We start from the raw sequence: 26260 nt of genomic DNA, 5'->3' as shown, positions 1-26260 counted from the left end.
CAGATGGACCATATACCTTCATTTGGATTCTGACATAATTCTGAATAATAGGTACCCAAAGATTGCTAAACATAGTTCTGCAGTAAAGGAAGTTGACAAAAAGGGAGTTGTTAAAATTGTTGCTGTGGAGAGTTTTCGGGAATGATCTGTTATATTGAGGAATTTAGTAAAAGATCAGGGAAAAAACAGGATTGGGACAAATGATGTGGGATTAAGCTCAGGTCGAAAGGACATATTTTGAAGAGGATTGCAGGAAAAAGCGGCGCGGCTCGTTCAAGATGGCGGAGCTCGACCAGTTGCCTGACGAGAGCTCTTCAGCGAAAGCCCTTGTCAGTTTAAAAGCCTTTCAGAAATTCAAAAAGAAGTCGACTCTTTTCTGATGAAGATGACAGACAAATAAATACAAAGTCACCTAAAAGAAACCAGAGAGTCGCAATGATCCCTCAGAAATTTACAGCAACGATGTCAACACCAGATAAGAAAGCATCACAGAAGATTGGTTTTCGATTGCGGAACCTACTCAAGCTTCCCAAAGCACATAAATGGTGCATCTATGAGTGGTTCTACTCAAACATAGACAAGCCACTTTTTGAAGGAGATAATGACTTCTGTGTATGTCTAAAGGAATCCTTTCCTAATTTAAAAACAAGAAAATTAACAAGAGTAGAATGGGGAAAAATCAGGAGATTGATGGGAAAACCTCGGAGGTGTTCTTCTGCATTTTTCGAGGAAGAGAGATCAGCCTTAAAACAGAAGCGGCAGAAAATCAGGCTGTTGCAACAAAGGAAAGTTGCAGATGTTTCACAGTTCAAAGATCTCCCCGATGAAATTCCTCTACCCCTGGTTATTGGAACCAAAGTTACAGCACGATTACGTGGCATTCACGATGGTCTGTTTACTGGTCAGATAGATGCTGTGGATACTCTTAATGCTACTTACAGAGTAACTTTCGATAGGACAGGGCTTGGGACTCACACCATTCCTGACTATGAAGTTCTTAGTAATGAGCCTCATGAGACAATGCCAATCGCTGCCTTTGGACAGAAACAGCGGCCTTCTCGGTTTTTTATGACCCCCCCACGGTTACATTACACCCCTCCTCTCCAATCACCAATTACAGATGGTGATCCCTTGCTAGGACAGTCGCTTGGAGAAGTAAAATTTCTGGCTCTGACACGGAGACGTTAGGAGGCTTTCCAGTAGAATTCCTTATCCAGGTGACTAAGTTATCAAAAATCCTCATGATTAAAAAGGAGCACATCAAGAAATTAAGGGAAATGAACACAGAAGCAGAAAAGCTGAAGTCATACTCCATGCCCATAGGCATTGAATTTCAGCGGCGGTATGCAACGATTGTTCTGGAGCTGGAGCAGCTGAACAAGGACCTGAACAAAGTGCTACACAAGGTTCAGCAGTACTGCTACGAGCTTGCACCAGACCAGGGACTCCAGCCTGCTGATCAGCCGACAGACATGAGGCGGAGGTGTGAGGAGGAAGCCCAGGAAATCGTCCGGCAAGCCAACTCTGCCTCAGGGCAGCCCTGTGTTGAAAACGAAAATCTGACGGACTTAATCTCCAGGCTCACTGCGATTTTATTACAAATTAAGTGTCTGGCAGAGGGAGGAGACCTGAATTCCTTTGAATTCAAATCCCTGACAGATTCATTAAATGACATAAAGAACACAATAGATGCTTCTAATATCAGTTGTTTTCAGAATAATGTAGAAATCCACGTTGCACATATCCAGAGTGGCCTGAGCCAGATGGGGAACCTGCACGCCTTTGCAGCCAACAACACTAACAGGGACTGAGCACAGCAGTCCTGCTACCCAGCCGCACACGACCGTGGTCTGAGGAGTCCTTTTCATTAATCCAAGCTTCCAACACCAGATAAGCTATCTGCTGGGAAACAAGAGAACTGTACACCTCCAGATACGGCTTTGTAGTACACCGTACTGCTTCTTAGCCAGCAGTGCTGACCAGCGTTTATTCATTGTTCTTTTATCATCATCCAGGTGTAGTAGTGTCGCTTATATTTCATGCTTATCAGCAAGTATGTTTAACCTGAACCTGTCTGAATGCACTGTCTCATGTGCTCACCATAGTTTATACATGCATGAATTCTGCCCAGCACACGCAGATGACTCCTGTGACAGAGAACATGGAGAAGTATGGTCTTTCCATGCATGATGGTGGGAATCTCATCTGAGAATCCCGAGTCCGTGGACTCAGTTGACCGTTCTATCTCAGGCTTCAGAATAGACGCGTGGGTGTGGGAAGGAAGTCCTAGTCTTACGGAAGCCACTGGGATGCAGATGGGAAGGAAGCACGGCCTTATGTCTGTCACAGATGCTGACCGTGTGACTCGCTTCTGTAGATCAACTGTAATAATAATATTTAATTTATCATAATTTATAAAAGCTTTGTTGTTCATCAGCAGAAGACAATGAAGGAGCAGGGGAGCTGTGCTGTGGAATGCTGGGTTTCGGCAGTGGACTTGGCGTGCCTTCCCATGATTCAGGGCACAAAGCGCTATCGCTAAGATTTATTTTAAAAAAAGACTGATAACACACTATTTTCGTATTTTTTTGTTTATTTGCACAACTTTAAACCAGATTACTGGTTAAAACTCAACAGTACACAGTTTATAAAGTAAAAATATTTTATAAGGAAAGCATATGACCAGTGTGAATTACAGAGAGGTTTGGTTTTAGTTGTTTTCTTGTTTGGTTTGGTTTTTTCTTTTTAAGAAAAACCCTGTCTACAATAATCTTGTAAAAAGTATGTATTTTAAAATGTTTGTTTTAATATAGAGTATTATAAAGCCAAAATATAATTGCTTTCAGATTTGGAGTTTAAAATAGAGCTATAGAGGTGGTTCTGATTGTTTGACATCTCATAAAATGAGACTTTTGTATATTAATGTATAATAAAACTGAAATAAGATTATTTTCCTTGAAAAAAAAAGAAGAGGATTGCATCATGGGCATAAGTCCTTTTAAAAACAGAAACACGAAGAAATCAGTTTCTTCTAGGGTAAACAGAAAGAAAAAATCCCCTTATGAACTTTTGTCTATAATTATGAACTTCGAAATATGCAGCAATAAGTTTACTTTTAAAAACATAGACATTTATGAAAATGTACAATGCAGTAAAACAGAAATTCCTGACTACCTTATATTGATCATTGATATTATTTTTTGTATTAGAAAGCATTAATTGTTCCTAGTGATGGCTTAATCAGAACACTTTCTGTCACTTTGCAATGAATGATTCACCCAAAGTACTATTATTATGCAATGAATTATTTCCACTTCTCAGTCTTCAGATCACTAGACAATCTCAGTAGTTTATCAATTTTCCTGTGTATGTGGGAATGTAACATAAGAGTATATATAATCATAGTCTTTATATATTTTATGCATAATATTCCCGCATTATACCTCCATAAAATCATCAAGGATCTTTAACTGTTTTGAAACAAAATGATGATTTTTCTCTGAATTTTTTCATTAAAATTAGATTAGAGAATAGAATGCTTCCATTTAACTGTAGAAAATGTAATTTTGACTTCCTGTCATAGGCTAGGATGTTCATGACTGCAGAGAATGCCTAAGTGAATTATGTTTCCTTGCAAGCTGCTACTCCAAAAACACAGCTTGGTGGAACAGACAATATGTTCCTCATAGACCTTGCTCAGTGAAATGATACACTTGAAATTTGTGCCACCATGATAATCATGGCTCCCATCCAATTTATCTCAGATGTTCTCATCCATCAGGAAGTACACATGCCATTTCAAAAGAATCTTTTGTATACATTAAATATGTAACCTTTCCAATCAGAGACCTGGGCACATATTATGCATACGTTCTGTGATTACATGTGTTTGAGAGAAAGGACATTTTCTATCTCAATACTCAGTTTCACTGCAACAAAATTCTAACTTATCTAACTGCAAGTGTTTAATATAAGCCTTCTTTAATTTGTGCCCATTTTGGTTTTGTTTATATCAACAACTCATTAAGAAACAAGATTAAAAATACTTAAGAGTGATAATAATTCACCACATTCTGTCATGAATGGAAATACTCAACCACCAACATAACCTTTAAAAAATTTAAAAATAAAAACAATAAGACAAATCAAGCTGAATGGTACAACACATCACCACAAAACAAGACAGTATTTTAAAATTGTGTTTTGATATGACCTAGAACATTAGACCTTTCCAGTTATGGACTTTTGGGTTGATATCAAAACTAATTAAAACAATCACACACACACACACACACACACACACACACACACAGAGGGAGGGAGAGAGAGAGAGAGAGAGAGAGAGAGAGAGAGAGAGAGAGAGAGAGAGGAGAGAGGTGGGGGAGAGAGAGAGAGAGAGAGAGAGAGAGAGAGAGAGAGAGAGAGAGAGAGAGAGACTGACTTAATTGGACCTTCCTGGGTTCTGCCAGTTTTCTGGATCCTCCTGTACTGTCAGTGTTTGTCCACTGCTGAGCCTCCCTGATGCAAGTGAAAGCCTTTGATCTCCTGAAGGAAAATCCTGGCCTTCCTGTTTGCCTCTAGGTGGTCAACAACAACTGTCTCCTAGACCTTTTGATCTCAGCCCTACTTTCAGTTTCTATTTCCCTGCTGAGACTGTAAACCTATTTCTTCCTTGTGCTTCCACTCAGTGGTTGGGATATATCTTCTGTGAACCCAGTAAAAGCTTTCCCATTCATTTTCTTGAAATATGAGTCTGGGTGTTTCTTCTTAAATCTCACAGGCCTGCACCTTATTCTCAGTATCATGACAACGCAGGTGTCATCATACACTAACCGAACTTCACACCCAAATAGACTTGTAAACATACTCATATATAAACACAATCTAAAGCCAATACCCATGAAACACACATGAGCACAAGCAAACACATTGATATATTAATGAATGTTGTAAATTTGATGTGTGAGATATAAAATATTATTTCTACTCTCCTTCCTCTCTGGTGTTACTCTGGGTACTTTGTGCAACACTATTTTGTTGCATGAAAATTATAGCAGAGATTTCTTGGGCTAAGTATGGCTCATTACACCTGTGGAAAGTGACATAGAAGGACTGGGAGCTTAAGGCCACTCTAAAACTGCCTAGATATATTCTATATTGAAAAGTAAAATAAATGAAAAAGAGAAGTGGAGAATTGGGCTGAGAGAGGAAGGAAAAGAAAAGTAGGGAAAAGAAAAGGAAAAATTATTAGAATCCATCTAGGAAAGGATAAAGACATTTCTGTAATGAACCACCATGTTTCACGGCCTACAAATGGTGAGCTCTGAGGTGAGTTACCAAGCTACTTCATCCCAGAACTCACTCTTTTTGTTGAGGTGACTTTTTTCTCCTACTATTATATATCCTAATGATTCCCAGCTAATAAACCCAGAATATTGGGCTGGTATTCTGCAGATCAATATATAGATTTACTCTCATATAGTAAAGTTTTGTAGACAAAATGGTGATTTCAGAATTCCTAATAGTGATTTTATAAAAATATAACTTATACAAGTAATTTTGAGCCCTCCATAAAATGCAATTGGTGCTATATTCAAATATTTGTGTCATTGGCTAATTGGTCTAGAATAACAAAGCGAGCTTGGAAACCATTTTTTATAGAATATTTTTTAATTATATTTCAAATGTTATTCCCTTTTCCAATTTCTCCTCTGAAATACCCCTATCCTTTCCCCTCTCACCCTACCTTTATAAGAGTGTCCCTAACATTTCCCTACCCTAGCATTTGGCTACACTGGAGCTTTGAGACTTCACAAGGCCAAAGCCACTACTCTTATTGGTGCCTGATTAGGTCATTCTCTGCTACGTATATGACTGGAGTGTGTACTCTTTGGTTTGTGGCTTAGTCTCTGAGAGCACTGGGGGCTCTGGTTGGTTGATATTGTTCTTCTTATGGCGTTCAAAATCACTTCAGCTCCTTCAGTTCTTTTATGAACTCCTCCATTGGGGGGTTTTCAGTCCAATGGTTGGTTGACAACAACAGACTCTGTAGTTCTCAGGATCTGGCAGATTCTCTTGGGAGGAGACAGCTATATCAGGCTCTGATCAGCATGAATTTCTTTGAATCAAAATAATTGTCTGCGTTTGATGACAGTATAAAGGAGGGCTCCTTGGGTGGGGCCTTCTCTGGATTACCTTTCCCTCAGGCTCTGCTCCATTCTTTATCTCTGTATTTCTTCCTGGTAATATTTTGTTCTCTTTCTAAGAAGGACCGAAGCATCTACTCTTTGGTTTTCCAACATCTTGAGCTTCATATGGTCCGTGTATTTTATCTTAGATAATCTGAAATCTGGGGCTAATATCCGTTTATCAGAGACTACATACCATGGGTGTTCTTTAGTGATTGACTTACCTTACTCAGGATATTTTCTAGTTCTATCTATTTTCCTAAGAATTTCAGCAAGTTACTGTCTTCAATAGCTGGGTAGTAATCCATTGTGTAAATGTAAAACATTTTCTGTATGCATTCCTCTGCTGAAGGACATCTGAATTTTTTCCAGATTCTGATTTTAATAAATAAGGCTGCTATAATGATAGTGGAGCATGTGTTTATGTTATATTTTATCGCATCATCTATTGTGTATATGGCCAGAAGTGGTAAAGCAGGATTCTCCTCTTCATTTTCGAACAAATCCCCAGACTGATCTGCAGAGTGGTTTGTTCCAGCTTGCAATCCCACCAATAAATGGAATCCTCTTATTTGTCCACATCCTTGCCAGCATCCTTTGTGCACTGAGTTTTTGATCTTAGCCATTCTGACTGGAGTGAGGTGAAATCTCATGGTTGTTTTGATTTGCATTTTCCTGAAGACTAAAGATGTTGAACATTTCTTTAGTTTATTCTTGGTCATTCAATGTTCTGAACCTCAGAAATCATGGTTTAATTTTGTTACCCACTTTCTCTTAATAGGGCTATATGACTCTCTGGCAACTAGCGTCTTGAGTTCTGCCTATATACTGGATCATAGTCCTCTGTCAAGATGTAGTATTGATACAGATCTTTTCCCAATCTGTCAGTTGCACTTTTGTCCTATTAACAGTGTCCTTTGGCCTTACACAAGCCTTGCAATTTTATGAGGTCCCATTTGTAGTTTCTTGATTTTAGAGCATATGACATTGGTCTTCTCCTCAAGAAATATTCTGCTGAGCCTGTGTGTTCCAGGCTCTTCCCTACTTTTTCTTCTATTAGTTTCAGTGTATCAGGTTTTATGTGGAGGTCCTTCATCCACTTGGACTTGAGTTTCATACAAGATCCTAAGAATGGATTGACTTGCACTCTTCTACATGCTGACTGCCAATTCAACCAATGACAATTGCTAAAAATGCTCTTTATCCACTGGATGCTTTTAGCTACTTTCTTAAAGATTAAGTGACCAGAGATGTGTGGGTACATTTCTAGGTCTTCAGTTGTATTCAACTGACCTACATGCCTGCCTCTGTATCAATATCATAGAGTTTTTATCATGGTCAATCAGTAATACAACTTGAGGTTTGGGATGTTAATTTTGCCAGCAGTTCTTTTACTGTTGATGATAGTTTTCTGCTCTCTCTTTTTTTTTTCCTGTGTGTGTTATTGCAAGTGAATTTACAAATTGGTCTTTCTAATTCTGTGAAAAAATGAGTTGGAATTTTGATGGGGATTGCATTGAATCTGTAGATTGGTTTTGGCAATGGCTATTTGTACTACATTATTCGTGCCAATCCATGAATATAGGAGGTCTTTACATCTTCTGAGATCTTTTTAATTTTTTTTCTTCAATGACTTGAAGTTCTCCTCATACAATTTTTCAATAGCTTAGTTTGAGTCACGTAAAGGTATTTTATATTATTTCTGACTATTTTGACGTATGTTGTTTCATTAAATTTCTTCTCAGTGTTTATCCTTTGAATAGAGTAAGGTTAATAATTCGTTTGAGTTAATTTTTATATCCAGTCACTATGCAGAAGTTGTTTATCAGCTGCTGGGATTTTGCGGGTCATTTAATTCTACCATCATATCATCTGTCAATAATAATATTTTGAATGCTTCCTTTCTAATTTGTATCACTTGGTGTTTTTGTTGCTGTGTTGTTGTTGTTGTTATTGTTGTTGTTGTAGTGTTGTGTTATTTCTCCAGCTAGGATTTCAATTGCTATATTGAATAGGTTGGAGAGAGCGGACAGTCTTGTCTAGTCCCTGCTTTTAGTGGGATTGCTTCAGGTTTCAATCTATTAAGTTTGATGTTGACTACTGGTTTGCTGTATATTGCTTTTAATATGTTTTGGTGTGGGCCTCCATTTCCTGATCTTTCTAAGACTTTTATTATGAAGAGGTGTAAATTTTGTCAAATGCTTTCTCAGCATCTAATGATATGATCATGTGGTTTTTGTCTTTCAGTTGGTTTATATAGCAATTTATGTTCGTGGATTTCTGTATATTGAACTATTCTTTCATCCCTGGGATGAAGCCTACACTATCATGACGGATGATCTTTTTTGATGTGTTCTGGCATTCGGTTGGCAAGATTTAATTGAGTATTTTTGAAATGATGTTCATAAGGGAGATTGGTCTTAAGTTCTCTCTCTTTGTTTTTTATTTTCTTTGTTTGTTTGGGTTTTTTTTGTTTGGGTTTTTGTGTCTTTTATGTATAATTATAATTTTCCTCCTAGCACTTCTTTCCCAGGTGGCTCCTTGTCATAGGGTTTTATTATGGCTGGGGTAACCATGATTAAGTCACCATAATGACTTGTGTGTATGTATTTATAATGGCAGAACTCTTCAATATAAGAGACAGAAATAGAACATTTTAACTTAGTCATCCTGGTATACACTTACACAAACAACAAGAAACCATGTCTCTAGCAAGTTAGAAAGAGAGGATGAAAATTAAGGTTGTTACCTAACTTCCACATGTCTCTGTGGCAAAAGAGAGCCTACCCTTAAATATATTCACTCACAATAACATGAGTGCAATGAACATACATACATACATCCATAATACAAAAAGAGAATGCAGGCAGCATAAGTTTTTAAGTGATAAAATATTGATTTCGGTATTAATCTGTTTATTAATTATTGCTTCCAGTTAGATAAAATAATTGCCCAGAGTTTGTCCTAATAGTACAATGAACCCCAGAGATCTGAGTAAGTTGAAATTCTGATGGGGATTAGATAGAGTCTATAAATTGATGTCAGCAAGGTGGAAATTTTTAATATATCAGTCCTCCCAACCCATAAACTTGGTAGATATTTCCATCTTCTTAAATCTTCTCAGATTTCTTTCTTCCGGGACTTGAATTTCTTGTCATACAAATATTTTATTCATTGCTTTAGACTCACAGCCAGGCATTTTCTATTATCTGTGGCTATTGTGAAGGCTGTAATTTCTTTAATTTCTTTCTAGCCTATTTATTGTGTACGTACTGGATGGTTATTGATCTGTTTGAGTTAATTTATATCTAGCCACTTTGCTAAAGTTCTTTATCAGCTGTAGGACTTCTCTGGTGGAATTTTTTGGTCATTTAAGTATTTTATCATATCATCGGCTTATAGTAATATTTCACTTTCTTCATATCCAATTTATATTCCTTTGACCTCCTTTTGTTGTCTAATGCTTGAGTTAGAACTTCAAGTTCTCTATTGAATAGATAAGGAGTGAGTGGGAAATATGAGAAGCAATTAACCCTATGAAGAAAAACAAAGTTTTACGACAATCATAACTATCAGCTATAATCAAAAAAGAAAAAAATACAAGAAGAGATTCAAGGGGTTTGCCTCCATAAAACATTGCTATAGGAGATATGAGAATATAAACTTATTCTGAAAAGGAAAATAAACATGTCCAAAAGGCCCAAAGTTTCAGACAGTTAAGAATAAGAGTGCCAAGAAAATATCACAACAAAAGAAAGCATAGATTAAAAAATATTGTTCAATAATTTTCAATATCAATTCTATAAAGTTCCTAGTAAGACACATTTTCTAGCTGGAAAGATGGCAAATAAAAATCTATTCTTTTTTTTTTCATGCTGCTAAGAAACACCCTTCACTATTAATGATAGATTCCGTGTTGTAGTTAAAGAAGACAAAAAGATATTTCAACTAAATAGAACAAAGATGCGAGCAGGTGTTTCTATTCTAATGTAGATAAATAAACTTCATATAAAAATTAATGAGAAGATGTAAAATAATATTTAATACTCATTAGGAAAAATCAAATAGGGAGATATTAATAGCATAAAGTTATATTCATGAAACAGAAAAGCTCAGTTTTATATTAAAAATAAAAAAAATTTCAAACCACTACAGGAATCTAAAAGAATAGATTAATCCCAAAAGAGTTGGACTGAGTGATTTCAGTACTATCCTTTCCACAGTATGTAAGATATACATACAAAAGACAAGTAAAGATATCTATGGGAAAAAATAAAAGTAGTTAAAAGCAAAAATATTTATACTGTCAATATAAAAATTCACAAGAGATTGAGTATCAATAATGTTCTAGTGCATTTAAAGGCCTTGGATATGCAAAAGCAAATGAAAGACTCAGATCAAAAGGAATAATAAGTCAGGACTGAGATCAATTAAACAGTAATACAAAGAATGAATGAAATGAAGTTTTTTCATTGTAAAGAGTAATAAGAGTCTAAAAATGTCTAGCTAAGGTATCCCATAACAAAACCAAATTTACACAATATCTTTCTAGAAATCTAGCCTTCCAAAGTATAATAGGTGGAAAACTCTAAAACAAGGAGTGAAAAAGTAAGAAAAATATCTTCTTGGAACAAATCCAAGAGACACACACACACAAAAATGAATAAAATAAAAAAAAATAAAATAAAAAAAAATTAAAAAGACCCATTGTCCACCTCTAATAACAAAAACAACAGGAAACAATAATCACTATTCCTCAATATCTCTTAAGAACAATGGAATCAATTACCCAACAAAAAAACATACACTAAAAGACTGTAGGCGTAAACAGGACCCAGCATCTTGCTGCACGTAAGAAATACACCTCAGAGACACAGACAAACACTTCCTCAGAGTAAAAGGCAGGAATACAATTTTACAAGCAAATGTTCTGAAGAAGAAAGCTGCAATAGTCATTCTAATATTGAATAAAATCGATGCTCAACCAAAAGTCTCAAAAATGATAAGGAAGGACACCATATCCATCAAAAGAAAAATCCATCAATGTGAACTCTCAATCCTAAATATCTATGCTCCAAATTCAAGGACACCTACATTCATAAAAGTAACTTTACTAAAGCTCACAGCAGACATTCCCCCTTACACAATAATAGTAGGAGATTTCAATACTCCACTCTCATCAAAGGAAAGATCATGGAAACAGAAACTGAACAGAGACAGACAGACACCGACAGAAATAAACAAAATGGATTAAACAGAACATTTCTTCATATATATATATATATATATATATATATATATGTAAATATCTTCTACTCAGCACTTCATGGTACCTTTTCCAATATTGGCCATATAGTCAGTCATAAACAGGCCTCAACAGATACATGAAGATTGAAATAATCCCATGCATTATATCAGATCACAATAGACTATGGCTGGTCTTCAATAACAACAAATATAAAAGAAAGTCCCCATATACATGGAAGTTAAACAACACCCTACTCAATGATAACTGGGTATAAGAATAAATATAGTAAGAAATGAAAGACTATTTAGAATTTAATGATAATGAAGGCATAACATATGCAAACTTATGGGACACGATGAAAGCAGTGCTAAGAGGAAAACTCTGAGTGCTTCTGAAAAGAAACTGGAGAGATGACGCATTAGCAGTTAGACAGCACACCTAAAAGCACTAGAAAAAATGTAGCAAATATATGCAAGAAGAGTAAAAGTGAGGAAATAATCAAACTCAGGACTGACTGAAATCAATCAAGTAGATACAAAAAGGACTATACAAAGAGTCAATAAAACCAAGAGCTGGTTCCTTGTGAAATCAACAAGATACAGAAGATCTTAGCCAGAATAATCAAAGGACACAGAGAGTGTATCCGAATTAACAAAGTCAGAAATGAAAATGGAGACAACAACAGAATCTGAGAAAATCTGAAACATCAGTTCATACTACAAAAGATTATTTTCAACAAAACCCAAAAATCTGGAGGAAATGGACAATTTCTCAATAAATACGAGATACCAAAGTTAAGTTGGGAACAGATAAACCATCTGAAAAACCCCATAACTCCTAAAGTAATAGAAGCAGTTGTTAAAAATCAGCCAACTAAAAGAACGCAGGAAAAGATGGGATTAATGCATAATACTATCAGACCTTCATAGAAGACCTCATACCAATACTGTCCGAACTATCCCACAAAATAGAAACAGAAGGAACACTATCCATTTCCTTCTATGATGTCACAATTATGCTTATACCTAAAACACTCAAATACTCAACAAAGAAAGAGAACTTCAAATCAATTACTCTTATTAATATCCTCGCAAAAATATTCAAGTTCTTGCAAATTGAATAAAAAAATAAACATCAGGATCAAGTAGGTTTCATCCCAGGGATGCAGGGATGGTTAAATATATTGAAATCCATCCAGGTAATCCACAGTGTACATAAACTCAAAGGGAAAAAGTGATAATTTCATTAGGTGTTGTGAAAGCACTTTACCAAATTCAAAACACCTACATCATAAAAGTCCTAGAAAGATCAGGAAATCAAGGTCAATACCTAAACATAGTAAAAGCAGTATATAGCAAACCAGTAGCCAACATCAAACTAAACGGAAAGAAACTTGAAGCAATTCCACTAAAATCAGGGACTACACAAGCCTGCCCACTCTCTTCTTACCTATTCAATACAGCATGTGAAATTTTAGCCAGAACAATCAGAACACAAAGGGAGATGAAAGGGATAATATTGGAAACGAAGAAGTCAAAATATCACTATTTGCAGATGATATGATAGTATAATTAAGTGACCCCTACAGTTGCAACAGAGAACTACTAAGCCTCATAAACAACTTCAGCAAAATGGCTGTGTACAAAATTAACTCAAACAAATCAGTAGCCTTCCCCTACTCAAAGGATAAACATGCTGAGAAAGAAATTAGGGAAGTGACACCTTTCAAAATAGTCACAAATAACATAAAATACCTCAATGAGACTAATTGAGTAAGTGAAAAATCTGTAAGACAAGAACTTCATGTCTCTGAGGAAAGAAATTGAAGATCTCAGTACATGGAGTATTAATATAGTAAAAATGGTCATTTTGCCTAAAGCAATCTATACATTCAAAGCTATTCCCCATCAAAATTCCAACTCAATTCTTCCCAGAGTTAGAGCAATTTCAAATTCATTTGGAATAACAAAAACTCAGGAGAGTGAAAACTATCCTCAAAAATAAAAGTATTCATGGGGAATCACCAGCCCTACCCTCAAACTGTATTAAAGATTAATAGTGATAAAATTGTATAGTATTGGTAAAGAGACAGGCATGTAGCTCAGTGCAATAGCATTGAAGACTTAGAAATGAACCCACACACCTATGGTCACTTGATCTTTGACAAAGGTGCAAAGGTGCTGAAACCATCCAATAGAAAAAAAGACAGCAGTTTTACCAAATGGCACTATTTCAGCTGGAAGTCATCATACAGAGGAAATGAAAATCGATCCATTCTTTTTTTTTTTTTACTGGATTAGAAAATTTAATACTGTAAAAAAGTTATATTATCAAAAGTAAACTACAGATTTAATTCAATTAACAAAAATTTCAATAACATTTTTTTATTAACTTGAGTATTTCTTATATACATTTCAAGTTTTATTCCCTTTCCCGGTTTCCAGGCAAACATCCCCCTAATCCCTCCCCTTCCCCTTCTTTATGGGTGTTCCCCTCCCCATCCTCCCCCCATTGATACTGTCATATCATCTGCAAATAGTGATATTTTGACTTCTTCTTTTCCAATCTGTATCCCCTTGATCTCCTTTTGTTGTCTGATTGCTATGGCTAAAACTTCAAGAACTATACTGAATAAGTAGGGAGAGAGTGGGCAGCCTTGTCTAGTCCCTGATTTTAGTGGGATTGCTTCAAGTTTCTCTCCATTTAGTTTAATGTTAGCAACTGGTTTGCTGTATATGGCTTTTACTATGTTTAGGTATGGGCCTTGAATTCCTATTCTTTGCAGGACTTTTGTCATGAAGGAGTGTTGAATTTTGTCAAATGCTTTCTCAGCATCTAATGAAATGATCATGTGGTTTTGTTCTTTCAGTTTGTTTATATAATGGATCACATTGATGGTTTTCCGTATATTAAACCATCCCTGCATGCATGTGATGAAGCCTACTTGATCATGGTGGATGATTGTTTTGATGTTCTCTTGAACTCGATTTGCCAGAATTTTATTGAGTATTTTTGTGTCGATATTCATAAGGGAAATTGGTCTGAAGTTCTCTTTCTTTCATGTGTCTTTGTGTGGTTTAGGTATAAGAGTAATTGTGGCTTCATAGAAGGAATTCGGTAGGGCTCCATCTGTTTCAATTTTGTGGAATAGTTTGGATAATATTGGTATGAGGTCTTCTATGAAGGTTTGATAGAATTCTGCCCTAAACCCGTCTGGACCTGGGCTCTTTTTGGTTGGGAGACCTTTAATGACTGCTTCTATTTCCTTAGGAGTTATGGGGTTTTTTACCTGGTTTATCTGTTCCTGATTTAACTTCAGTACCTGGTATCTGTCTAGGAAATTATCCATTTCCTGTAGATTTTCAAGTTTTGTTGAATATAGGCTTTTATAGTAAGGTCTGATGATTTTTTGAATTTCCTCTGAATCTGTAGTTATGTCTCCCTTTTCATTTCTGATTTTGTTAATTTGGACACACTCTCTGTGTCCTCTCATTAGTCTGACTAAGGGTTTATCTATCTTGTTGATTTTCTCAAAGAACCAACTTTTGGTTCTGCTGATTCTTTCTATGGTCCTTTTTGTTTCTACTTGGTTGATTTCAGCTCTGATTTTGATTATTTCCTGCCCTCTACTCCTCCTGGGTGTATTTGCTTCTTTTTGTTCTAGAGCTTTTAGGTGTGCTGTCAAGCTGGTGTCATATGCTCTTTCCTGTTTCTTTCTGCAGGCACTCAGCACTATGAGTTTTCTTCTTAGCACAGCTTTCATTGTGTCTCATAAGTTTGGGTATGTTGTACCTTCATTTTCATTAAATTCTAAAAAGTCTTTAATTTCTTTCTTTATTTCTTCCTTGGCCAGGTTATCATTGAGTAGACCATTGTTCAATTTCCACGTATATGTGGGCATTCTTCCCTTATTGTTATTGAAGACCAGTTTTATGCCGTGGTGGTCTGATAGCACGCATGGGATTATTTCTATCTTTCTGTACCTGTTGAGTCCCGTTTTTTGACCAATTATATGGTCAATTTTGGAGAAAGTACCATGAGGAGCTGAGAAGAATGTACATCCTTTTGCTTTAGGATAAAATATTCTATAAATATCTGTTAAGTCCATTTGGCTCTTGACTTCTCTTAGTCTGTCTATGTCTCTGTTTAATTTCTGTTTCCATGATCTGTCTATTGATGAGAGTGGGGTGTTGAAATCTCCTACTATTATTGTCTGAGGTGCAATGTGTGTTTTGGGCTTTAGTAAGGTTTCTTTTACGTATGTAGGTGCTCTTGTATTTGGGGTATAGATATTTAGGATTGAGAGTTCATCTTGGTGGATTTTTCCTTTGATGAATATGAAGTGTCCTTCCTTATCTTTTTTGATGAATTGTAGTTGAAAATTGATTTTGTTTGATATTAGAATGGCTACTCCAGCTTGCTTCTTTTGACCATTTGCTTGGAAAGTTGTTTTCCAGCCTTTCACTCTGAGGTAGTGTCTGTCTTTGTCTCTGAGGTGTGTTTCCTGTAGACAGCAGAATGCAGGGTCCTCGTTGCGTATCCAGTTTGTTAATCTATGTCTTTTTATTGGGGAGTTGAGGCCATTGATGTTGAGAGATATTAAGGAATAGTGATTATTCCTTCCTGTTATATTTATATTTGGATATGAGGTTATGTTTGTGTGCTTTTCTTCTCTTTGTTTTGCTGCCAAGATGATTAGTTTCTTGCTTCTTCTATTGTATAGCTTGCCTCCTTATGTTGGGCTTTACCATTTATTATCCTTTGTAGTGCTGGATTTGTAAAAAGATATTGTGTAAATTTGGTATTGTCATGGAATATCTTGGTTTCTTCATCATTCTTATCACCCTGTACAAAACTTAAGTCTAAGTGGATCAATGACCTACACATCAGACCACATACATTCAAACTTATAGAAGAAAAAGTGGGTAAGAGCTTTGGACACATGAGCACTGGGGAAAATTTCCTGAACAAAACAGCAATCATTTATCAAGAAGCAAGATCAAGAAGCAACAATTTGGACCTCATAAAACTGCAAGTCCTCTGTAAGTCATAGGACACTGTCATTACGACAAAACGACAACCAACTTATTTGGAGAAGATCTTTACGAATCCTACATCTGATAGAGAATTAATATCCAAAATGTAAAAACTCTAGAGATATATAACTCTAGAAGTTAGAATGTAGAGAGCCAAATAACCCTATTATAAATTGGGTACAGAGTTAAACAAAGAAATCGCATCTGAGGAATATCGAATGGCTGATAAATACCTGAAGAAATGCTCAATACACTTAGTCATCAGGGAAAAACAAATGAAAACAACCCTGAGATTCCACCTCACACCAGTCAGAATGGTTAAGATCAAAAATTCATTTGACATCAGATGCTGGGAAGGATATGGAGAAAGAGGAACCCTCCTCCATTGTTGGTGGGATTGCAGAATGGTAAAATCACTGTACAATTCAGTCTGGAGGTTCCGCAGAAAACTGGACATTCCCATACCTGATCCCAATGTCTCTTGGTCATATACCCAAAGATGCTCCAACATACAATACAGACACATGCTCCATTAGGTTCATAGCAACCTCATTTATAACAGCAAGTAGCTGGAAAGTACCCAGATGCCCTTCAACAGAGTAATTGTTATAGAAAATGTGGGACATCTACATAATGAAATACTATTAAGCTATCAAAAACAATGACTTTATGAAATTAATAGGTCAATGGATGGAATTAAAAAATATCATCCCGTGTGAGCTAACCCAATCACAGAAAAACTCAAATAGTATATACTGATTGATTACTGGATATTAGCTCAAAAACTTATATTACACAAGACATAATTCACACACCACATGAAGCTCAAGAAGAAGGATGACTAACTTGCAGATGCTTCAGTCCTTAAAATGGGGAACAAAAAATATTCATAGATGGGTATTTGTACACAAAGTATTGAGCAGAGACTGAAGGAATGGCTATTGTGTGCCTGACCCACATGGGTATAGAGCATATATAGAGCATGTATAAGGGTATAGGGTGCAGATATATGTATATATATATATATATATATATATATATATATATACACATATACACACACCCACCAATACTTGAAAATATTAATGAATCCATGAAGAGCATAATGACAGGACCCTGATACATTTGTCTCCTGAGAGATGCAGCCAGACCCTGACTGATACAGAAGTGAATGGTAGCAGCAAACCATTGAAGTGAAAACGGGGTAAACACTGGATGATTTAGAAAAAGGATTGATGGAGCTAGGGGCTTGCAACTTTGTAAGAACAACAATACCACCAACCAGACTACCCAGGGATTAAACCACAACCAAAAGTCTATACATGGATAGATCCATGTTTGAGCTGCATATGTAGCAGAAGATGGACTTGTTGGGCACTACTGAAAGGAAATGCCCTTGGTCCTGCCAAAGCTGGACCAGCAGTGTAGGGAAATATCAGGAGGGATGGAAAGGGGCCTGATTGGGGAGGGGGAAAGGCCTCATAGATTAAGGAGAGTGAGGTGAGATAGGGGCCTTATGGAAGGAAACCGGGAAAGGGAATAACATTTGAAACATAAATAAAAATATCCAATAAAAATTTACAAAAAATTATGTGTTTTACAAATCTTTTAAAATGTGTAAAGCAGGTAATATGCCACAAAAATAAAATCACATTGGGAAAATGATTCTTGTATATAAATATATGCTTTTATAAAATACAACAAGTATTGTAATTATCATGGGAATTTTGAGATGTAATGCACGAAATCTTGATCAGAACAATAGGATATTTGAGGGAGAAAAGAAAATATAAATGGGAAAGGAAGAAGCTAAATTATGATTATTTGAAGAAGATCAGGATTCTACTACACATAAAAGAAAGTATATTTTAAAAAAAGGAGAACAAATCATAACAAAAAAAAAAAAAAACAGAACGTCCTAAAGTAAGTCCATTTTCTTTATACAAAAGACAAACATATCAAAAAGAAATGGAAATTAACAAATTCAGAAAAGCTGGCAAATCATATTTGATATAAAATTAAATTAAACAGTAAAAAATCTACCCAGTAGTGGTGGTGAACATCTTTATTCTGAGCACTTGGGAGACAGAAATAGGGGTACCTCACTGAGCTCAAGGCCAGCTTATTCCAGAGAATGAGGCTTTCACCGAAAAATGGCCATGACTGATACATAATGAAGCCCCATATCAATAATAAAGAAAAAATGGAAAAAAAAGTTGGAAGAAATTAGAAAATTATTTTAAAAAGTAGGATATTTGAGGAGATACCAGATAATTGTAAGATTTCTCATGCTCAGGTATTTGTTTAATATTGTGAAAACAATTATTTTAGAAAAACATCATATAATCAATAATTTTCATAAAATACCAATTCACTTTTTCACAGAAACTATAAATAGAACTACATTCAATTTGTAATCACATGGATAAATGTCACATCAAAAGAATACTGAAAAGTAGGATCATTCCTGGAGGTAACGCCTCCCAGTTATTACATGATAATACACATCTCTAATAATTAAGATATCATACTAATCTAATATAAATATATACTTTATTCAATAGAATAAAATTGTCGGGACAGACATAAGTCCACTCATCTATAGACTGAATTTTACAATGTTACAAAGAATACACAGTGAAAAAAAATAGAGAATCCTAAAGATATTGTTCTGGTAAAATTAGGTAATTACATGTAGAAGGATGAAACTCACCCTTTTCCTCTGATTGTGAAAACAATTCAATTTAGAGCACACCAAGAGTTAAAGTATAAGGCAAAATATTCTAAATCTGATAGAAGGAAAATTAAGAAAATGATATAAATTTGTTTGTTTTAGGACTTTTCCTTTTTATTAGAATTTCTTTAAATTTACTTTCAAATGTTATCCCCTTTCCAGGTTTCCCATCCATAAACTTCCTATCCCATCCTTCTTCCACTATATTCTATGAGGGTGTTCCCCCACCCATCTAACCACCCCTTCCTGCATCCCTACCCTAACATTCCTCTACACTCAAGCATTGAGACTTGGCAGAACCAAGGTCCTCTCCTCCCATTAGGGCCCAAAAAGGCCATCTCCTACTACATATGCAACTGGAGACATGAGTCCCGCCATGTGTGCACTTTGAATGTTGATTTATTCCCTGGGAGTTCTGAATGGTTGATATTGTTGTTCTTATGGGTTGGCAAAAGCCTTCAGCTCCTCCAAACCATTGTCTAACTCCTCCAGTGTGGATTCCATTCTCTGTTCAATGGTTGGCTTAGAGCATCCACCTCTGTATTTGTGATGATCTGGCAGAGCTTTCAGGATAGAGCAGTATAAAGCACCTGCCAGCATACGCTTCTTGGCATGAGCATTATTGTCTGGGTTTGGTGGTGGTAGGTATACGGGATGGATCCATAAGTGAATGAATTGCTGGATAACCTTTGCTTCAGTCTCTGCTCCAAACATTGTCTCTGTATTTCCTCCCATGAATATTTTTGTTCACCCTTCTAAGGACTAAAGCATCTGCACTTTTTTTTGTCCTTCTTCTTGAGCATCATGTGGTCTGTGGATTGCATCTTGGATAATCTGAGCTTTTTGGATAATATCCACTTATTGGTGAGAGCGTAAAATGTCCTTTTTGGGTGTGATTGGGTTACCTCTCCAGGTGAATATATTTCTAATTCTATCCATTTTTCTATCAATTCCATAAAGTCACTGTTTTTAATAGCTGAATAGTACTCCATTGTATAAATTTAACATATTTTCTGTACCCATTCCTCTTTTGAGGGACATTTGGGTTACTTCCAATTTCTGGCTATTATAAATAGGGCTGTTATGAACACAGTAAAGCATGTGTCCTTGTTATATGTTGGAGCAGCTCTAGGGGACATGCCCAGGAGTGTTATAACTGGTTGCTAAGTAGTACTATGTCCAATTCTTCATAAAGTTAGATAGAGCAATTTGTAAATTCATTTGGAATAATTAAAAAAAAGGATTGTGATAACTATCTTTAACTATAAAAGCACTGCTGGTGGAAACATCATCCCTGACTGCAAGCTGTATTACAGAGCAATAGTGTTTAAAAAAAAAAGGTATGGTTTTGGTACAGAGACATGCAGGTAGATCAAGAGAATCTACCAGAGTGGAGGTGGAAGTGGGGGTGGGGAACCTGGACCCTCAGAAGTGCAGACAGTCCTGAGAAAACTCCATAGACAATTACTTCCTGCCCAATTTCCAGACCTAAGAGGAAACAGGCTGGTACCCACACACCTATTGTCACTTGATCTTTGACAAAGGAGCTAAAATCATCCAGTGGAAAATGGAAGCATTTTAAACATATGGTCCTGGTGCAACCATGGTCAACTTGTAGATGAAAGCAAGTTGATCCATTCCTATAGCTCTGTAGAAACCTAAGTTCAAGTGGATCAAGGAACTCCACATAAAACCAGATAAACTCCAACTAATAGAAGAAAAATCAGAGAAGAACCTCATGCACATGTACACTGTGGAAAGTTTCCTTAACAGAACAATAGCTTATGCACTATGATCAGAATTGACAAATGGACTTCATAAAATTGCAAAGTTTCTGTAAGGCAAAAGACACTGACATTAGGACAAAACAGCAACTAACAGATTGGGCAAAGATTTTTATTAATCCTATACCTAATAGAGGAATAATATCCAAAGTATACAAGGAGATCAAGAGGTTAGACTCCAGAAATCAAATACCCCTAGTAAACCTGTGGTAAGGAGCTAAACAAAGAATTCTCAGATGAGGAATATTGAATGGCTGATAAGCACCTAAGTAAAGGTGCAGCATCCTTAGGCAACAGAGAAATGCATATCAAAACAGCCCTGAGATTCTACCTTACACAAGTTAGAATGTCTGAAATAAAAAATCAGGTGACAACAGATGCTGGGGAGGGTATGAAAAAAAGAGGAACACGTCATTTATTTTCGGTGTGTTCCTGCACTTGCATCTTGCCATCAGGTTGTCTCTGGTGTTAGCTTGTCTTGCTGATTCTGACATTGGCTTGTCTTCCTTGTATGCCTGTGTCAATATGCCTGTAGACCTGCTTTCTTTCAGGCAAATCTGGGAACAGAGAGCTGCTCTTTTGTTTGTGTGTCCTGAAGCCTGCAGGTGGGTTGTTTGGTGGAGAAGAGTTGGTCTTACCTCTGCTCTAAGGTGTGTAGGTGCTCCTTGCTACTGGCTTTCACTTCTTGGTGCTGGCAGAAACCCTAAAGGTTCTGCTCCTAATTGCACCTAGATCCCAGTGCCCAGAGGGTACAGATGGTAGCAGATTGTTCCCACATGTTTCAGGAATGTGGGCAGAAAGTAATTTTCTCCTGTGAGTTCTCAGGACTGTCTGCACTTCTGAGGGTCCAGCTTCACCAACCACCTACACCTCCACCCTTCACTCCCACCCCTACTGCCAAAAAGTTTTTGAAGTTTGGCTGTCTTAGCCAATGTTCCTTACTATGTGAGCGTCTCCTTTTGATTTTATTGTGAGATAATTAATATCTTGATTTACTGGAGTAGTCACCATTCTGATTCTGGAGTTTTCCTTTTAGAATCCTCTGTAGGCCTGGGTTGGTAGATAGATATTGTTTAAATTTTGATTTGTTCTGGAATATCTCAGTTTCTCCATTGATGTTGATTAAGAGCTTTGTTGTGTATAGTAGCCTGGTCTCTTATTTATGTACTCTTATTGTTTGCATGTCCTGTGTCCAGGCTTTTCTGCCTTTATGGTCTCTGTTGAGAAATCTGGTAAAATTCTAAAGGTCTGTCTTTACATATCCCTTGGGTTTTTTCTCTTACTACTTCTAATATTCTTTCTTTAGTCAGTGCATTAGTTTTTTGATTATTATGTTATGATTAGATTTTCTTTTATGGTCTAATCTATTTGGTATTCTATAGGCATTTTGTATATTTATGGCCATCTCTTTTTAGACTGGGAAAGTTTTCTTCTATGATTTTGTTGAAGACATTTTTGGGTCCTTTGACCTGGGAATCTTAACTCTCTTGTCTTCCTATCTTCTTAGATTTGGCCTTTTCATTGTGTCCTAGATTTCCTTTGGGTTAGAAGTTTTTTGTTTTACATTTTTTAAGGTATCTTATCAAACTATCTCTTCTATTTCTTGTATTCTGTTGTTGATGCTTGAATCTATAGTTCCTGACTTTGTTCCTAGGTGTTCAATTTCCAGGGTTGCTTTCATTTGTGCATCCTTATTGTTTCTACTTCCATTTTTAAGTTTGTACTGCTTTCTTCAATTCCTTCAACTGCTTGATTATGTTTTCCTGTTTTTCTTTAAGAGATTTATTTGTTTGCTCTTTAAGAGCTTCTGCCTATTTATCTGTGTTTTTCAAAATTTCTTTCAGTATGTTGTTTTTATCCTCCTAAAGGACTCCATTATCTTCATGTGATAGGATTTTAGGTCAGTACCCTAATGTTCACGTCTGTCCATATATCCGAGGTTTCCTGGGGTGGGAGAACTGGGTTCTGATGACGCCAAAGTATATTGGATTCTGCCTCTTATGATCTTGTGCATGGCTCTTGCTATCTGGGTATCTCTGGTTTTGGTGTTGTTGTCTGATCATGTCTCCTGTTTCCATGGGTTTCTGCAAGTCTCCTTGGATGGCTGTGACCCTGGCAGACCTTCTGGGAGGCCTTCAGACTGTGGTACATTCAGAGGGGCAGACAAGCAGCAAATCTGTTGCCGTGGATGCAGAGGATTTCCCGGAGGCCTTCAGGCTGTGGGTGGTCCTTCGTCCTGTGTGCAGCATATCTCTGGGGAGGTCTTTCAACTGTCAGGTCTTCAGAGGATTATTCAAGGTGATGATTTGCCCCATAGGAAGGTGTTGGTCAGAAGAACTGCAATTAATTGTTTTTAATTTTTATTAGATATATTTCTTTACTTACAATTCAAATGTTATTCCCCTTCGTGGTTTCCTGTCCATAAGCCCCCATTCCCTCTGTTCCCTCACCTCCATACGAGTATTCCTCCTATACACCCCTCTTTCAGCCCCCCCCCCCCATATTTCCCTGCACTGGAGTCCAACTTTGGCAGGACCAAAGGCTTCATCTTCCACTAGTGCCATAACAAGGCTATTCTCTGCTACATATGCATTTGGAGCCCTGGGACAATCCATTTATATTTTTCAGTAGTGGTTTAGGCCCTGGAAGCTCTGGTTGGTTGTCATTATTCTTTTTAGGGATTGCAAGCTTCCTCATGTCTTTCAATCCTTTCTCTAATTCCCACTAAGGGGGCCCTGCTCTCAGATCAGTGGTTTACTGCTAGCTTTGACTTCTGTATTGTACATGCTCTGATTTTGTCTCTCAGGAGAGATCCACATCAGTCCCTTTCAACTGTATCATTTAGCTACATCAATATTATCTAGTTTTGGTGGCTGTATATATATATATATATATATATATATATATATATATATATATATATATATATATGTGTGTGTGTGTGTGTGTGTGTGTGTGTGTGTGTGTGTGTGTGTGTGTGTGTGTGTTTTCTTGAGAGTTTTGCTGGATATATTGACTTGGCATGGCACTTGTGTTCTCTTAGGTCTGTATGATATCTGTCCAGGATCTTCTGGCTTTCATAGACTCTAGTGAGAACTCTGGTGATCTTATAGGTCACTTGACCATTTTCCCTTACTGCTTTTAATATTCTTTCTTTGTTTTGTGCATTTGGTGTTTTAACTATTATGTGATGGGAGGAATTTCTCTTCTTGTCCAATCCATTTGTAGTTCTGTAGGCTTCTTGTATGTTTATAGTCACCTTTTTCTTTAGGTTAGGGATGGTTTCTTCTATAATTTCGTTGAATATATTTACTGGTCCTTTAAGTTGGGAGTCTCACTTTCTTCTATATCTATTACCCTTAGGTTTGATCTTCTCATTGTGTCCTGGATTTCCTGGATGTTTTTGGCTAGGATCTTTTTGCATTTTACAAAAAAGAGATTCTCTCTTCTCTCTCTTATATTCTGTCAGTGATGCTTGTATCTATGGATCCTTGTCTCTTCCTTAGGTTCATTATCTCCAGGGTTGACTCCCTTTGTGCTTCCTTTCTTTTTTGTTTCTATTTCCATTTACAATGACATTACCTGTTTGGCTGTGTTTTCCTGTAATTCTCTCAGCGATTTTTGTGTTTCCTCTCTAAGGGCTTCTACTTCTTTACTTGTGTTTTCCTGCATTTCTGTAAGGTAGTTCTTTATGTCTTTCTTAAAGTCTTCCATCATTATCAAAAAATGTGATTTTAAATCTAAATCTTGCTTTTCTGGTATGCTTGGATATCTGGTATTTTCTTTGGTGGGAGAACTGGGCTCTGATGATGCCAAGTAGGTTGGTTTCTGTTGCTTAGTTTCCTGTGCTTGTCTCTAGCCATTGGGTTGTCTCTGGTATTTGCTTGCCTTGCTGTTTCTTAGAGTGACTTGACCCTGCTGTAGGCATCTCTGTCAGCACTCCTAAAGAACTGTTTTACTATTTTCTTTCAGTCTTTCCTGAGAACAGGTGCTCTGAGTTGAAGTGTGTCAGCATTCCTGGAGACTGTGTTCCAGTCTGGGCGTGGGCAGGAATTAAAGCGTCCTACCCCTGATTGCTTCTAGGTCCTTGCACCCATCAGGCACAGTTGTCACTATGCGATTCTCTCTTGGGTCTGGACTGAGGGCAGAGGGTAGTCTCATCGGACTTCTCAGGAATATCCACACTTCTGAGGTTGTAGCTCTCTCCCCCATTGGATTTGGATGCAGGGAGCTCTTTGGCTACTTCAATTCAGTCCTGGGCACAGACCAGAACTATGGGTACCACCGGCTGTCTGTTCCTGTATCCCTGTGTCCAGAAGCTCTGTGTAGTTTCCCCTTGGACCATGGATGTGGACAGAGGTGTGCAGAGGTTGCAGTCTTTCTTGCAGTTTCAGGATGTCTGCATTCATGGGTGGTCAGACCTCTTCCCTGTGGGATTTGTGTGTATTTCCCCTTTAAACATATTCTTTTCCTCAAATTTTTTTCTTCTTTTTCTATGAACTCAGAATAACTGTGTTTTCTGCCTAATTGTCACTTCTCAGTCGCTCTCCAGAATCCGGCATTTAACCCTTCATTTGCAATACTAACTCCAATAATATTTGTTGGCCTGACATATTATTCATGATTTTTCGGAAGCATGTCCCATGTTCTACAATAGACATGAGGTGTAATTCCTAATGTTTATATTTATACTAGGAATTTTTTCTTACCCTTTTAACAAATTCAAGATAGAATTTACTTTCTTAAAAAGACTATTATCTTATAATAATAAATCTTCATTTTTATTATACTGTATTTATCTGTACATTTTTTGGGTTATGTGTGGGGTTAACCTTATGTGTCAAAGTATGTCTATTGTGATAAGAGCATGATTAGTTTGAATCAGTTCTCTTCTTTCATTACGTTCTGGGGATTAAACACTGGATGGTAAGCTTGATACAAAGGGCCTTAACCCTATAAGCCATCCTGCCAACACTTAGAATATTACTTTTGACTAGCGTCTTTGTAGGTCTATTTCTATAGTCAGTTATACTTTACGTAAATAGATTTATAGATTAGTCCTCTAGTGAACAGTGATTTGTTGTATGTTTTTGTTGATTATCATATTTGAAATATTAATGATAATAAACTGAGCTTATCATTAATAAAATGAAAAACTAGCTACTGCCAAAAGAACAAATTATGTTGTTTATTTTTAATGAACATAGCACAAATCAAGGTATGCTTTAATTAAAAATTTCTATTGGAGAGCTGTTGAAATGACTCAGGGG

General features: G+C 36.6%; 1 pseudogene; it reads left to right on the top strand.

The window, feature by feature from the left end:
- Positions 1 to 260: 260 nt before the first annotated feature.
- Positions 261 to 2953, top strand: Lin9-ps1 (lin-9 DREAM MuvB core complex component, pseudogene 1; annotated as a pseudogene).
- The last annotated feature ends 23307 nt before the right edge of the window (positions 2954 to 26260 follow it).

The sequence above is a fragment of the Rattus norvegicus genome, chromosome 14 (assembly GCF_021556685.1).
Source record: "Rattus norvegicus strain SHRSP/BbbUtx chromosome 14, alternate assembly SHRSP_T2T, whole genome shotgun sequence".
In the NCBI taxonomy this organism is placed as follows: domain Eukaryota; kingdom Metazoa; phylum Chordata; class Mammalia; order Rodentia; family Muridae; genus Rattus; species Rattus norvegicus.
The sequence above is the reverse complement of the archived record's forward strand: the minus strand, read 5'-3'. Positions and strand labels throughout refer to the sequence as shown.